This window comes from Penaeus japonicus, unplaced genomic scaffold, assembly GCF_977035675.1.
Source record: "Penaeus japonicus unplaced genomic scaffold, GWHDUDI00000001_assembly GWHDUDI00000018, whole genome shotgun sequence".
Lineage (NCBI taxonomy): Eukaryota > Metazoa > Arthropoda > Malacostraca > Decapoda > Penaeidae > Penaeus > Penaeus japonicus.
In genome coordinates this window covers 29,444,958-29,447,457 of record NW_028234420.1, presented here as the reverse complement: position 1 = coordinate 29,447,457, position 2,500 = coordinate 29,444,958, and positions in this window count along the sequence as shown.

The following is a 2,500-nucleotide window of genomic DNA, read 5'->3' as shown; positions in this document are numbered from 1 at the left end:
CCAATGATTTTTTTTTTTTTTTTTTTTTTTGGCAATTCTTTCATCCATTCTTTTTTTTTGGGGGGGGTCAATATTTTTTTAATTTGTATATTATCTTTTATCATTATTGCTTTATCTGAATTTTTTTTATGGGTTTTGTTTATTATAACATTAATTTGATTTATCTGATTGAATTATATCATATAATCTGAAATTCTGTTTTCCTAATTTTATCTCTACTTAACTCTCTACATCTTTATCAAATCACCTCATTTTATAAAATCCTTATTAATCTATAGGTCTAGTCTAAATAATTTCAATATATTTAACGGTATTGCTTTCATTATTATCAATTCTAAGTCTTCTATCTATATCCTCCTCCTCTTTTTTATCTCTTTTAAAATAGCAATCTTTATCTCTTATTTCTGTGTATGTCTTTTATCATACGTTTCATTATCTGACATTATACTCATTCCATCTACCGAAATATTTTTAATACAACATATATCTAGTTATTTCTTTACCATATATATCTCTCACTCAATTGTTTCATTGACTTTTAAAGAATATTTTCCATTCTTTTATTTTTTGATTTCTTTATTTATCTTTTTTGTTTTATTAAGCTTAGGAGAAGTCATCTTTGCCTTCATATCTCCTCTTTTATCCACTCCATCTAATTATTTATATTCTTATCTCCTTCCTACATTCGTAATCTTGTGTTTGTTTCTTTTTTCTTTATTTTTTCTTTCTTTATTCTCTGGCGATATTCTTTTTGTGATGATACATGGGGAGGAGATGGGAGAGATAAAAAAAGGGAAGGGAGGGAGTGAGAAGGAGGGAGGGAGTAGTGAGGAGCGAGGGAAAAGGAGAAGGAAGGGAGGAAGGGAGAAGAAGGGAGATGGAGGGAGGAGGGGAGTAAGAGCGAGAGCGAGAGCGAGAGAGAGAAAGAGAGAGAGAGAGAGAGAGAGAGAGAGAGAGAGAGAGAGAGAGAGAGAGAGAGAGAGAGAGAGAGAGAGTAAGAGAAAGAGTGAGAGAGAAAGAGAGGGTGACTAAGATAAAGAGAGAGAGAGGAAGAGAGAAAGAGAAAGAGAGGGAGAGTAAGAGAAAGAGAGAGAGGGGGGGGGGTTAAAAAGAGAGAGAGAGAGACAGAGAGTAAGAGAGTGAGAGTAAGAGAGAGAAAGAGAGAGAGAGAGAGAGAGAGAGAGAGAGAGAGAGAGAGAGAGAGAGAGAGAGAGAGAGAGAGAGAGAGAGAGAGTAAGGGAAAGAGAGAGAGAGAAAGAGAGAGAAAGAAAGGGAGAGTAAAAGAAAGAGAGAGAGAGTAAGGGAAAGAGAGAGAAAGAAAGAGAGAGGAAAAGAGAGAGAGAGAGAGAGACAGACAGACAGACAGAGAGAGAGAAAGAAAGAAAAAGAAAGATATAGAGAACAGAACCTTATAAAACTCAATAAGAACGGACAGACGACCTAAAAACCCCCCCCCCCCCCAAAAAAAAAAAAAAAAAAAAAAAACACATACAACATCAACCATCTAAACAGCCAACACACACAACTATGACATCCTCGACCAAACATCATAAATTCTTCACCATGATCAGCAAACAATTAATCAGACTTCCAAGAGAAAGGCCGTATAATAAACTCGAATATGATAACAAGTAAATAAGCAAAACAAATCAAAAAGTCATTTCTAAGACAGCAATGTGTTGCAAGACATCAACTGACTCAAGACACATAATGTTGCAGCGGTGTTTGATATATCTATTTTCCGGGAATTTCTCAGAAGATAATTTTCCTACAGTTCTTAACTAACCTTCGAAACATTTCTTAAACAATAATCATATAAAAAAATATAAAAAAAGATCTATAATCTAATTCTCAAACACCAGAAACCTCTTAGAAGCAATCGATAAGGAATAAAAGAAAAATTCTACTCGAGCAAACAAACAAACACGTCCACGCCTGCAACAAATGCATCACCACGGGGGCTGAACCTGCAGTTGATCATGCAATGTTTTTGTTTGTTTATGGAACTGTTTCCTCACGCCGGCAGCTGTCTCGAGTAACAGCATCTCTATGACTTCTTAATGCGATACTGGACCTTTGTAGCTGCCGCCATGCATGCTTGTTGTGCATGAGAATACGAAACTATCAGACGGGGCTTATCGGTAGAACACATCTGCGGCTGCATCTGTTTTTGTGGCTGCGTGTGTGCTTGGGAGTAAAAGGGTTGGATAGAGAGGAGGGTGGGTGAGGGGGTGGGTGGGTGGGTGGGTGGGACGGAGGGAGGGAGGGTGAGAGGGAGGGAGGGAGTGAAGGAGGGGAGAGGGGAGAAAGAGAGAGAGAGAGAGAGAGAGAGAGAGAGAGAGAGAGAGAGAGAGAGAGATGAAAGAGACTGAGAGAGAGAGAGAGAGAGAGAGAAAGAGAGAGAGAGAGAGAGAGAGAGAGAGCGAGAGAGTGAGAGTGAGAGAGAGAGAGAGAGAGAGAGAGAGAGAGAGAGAGAGAGAGAGAGAGAGATGAAAGAGAC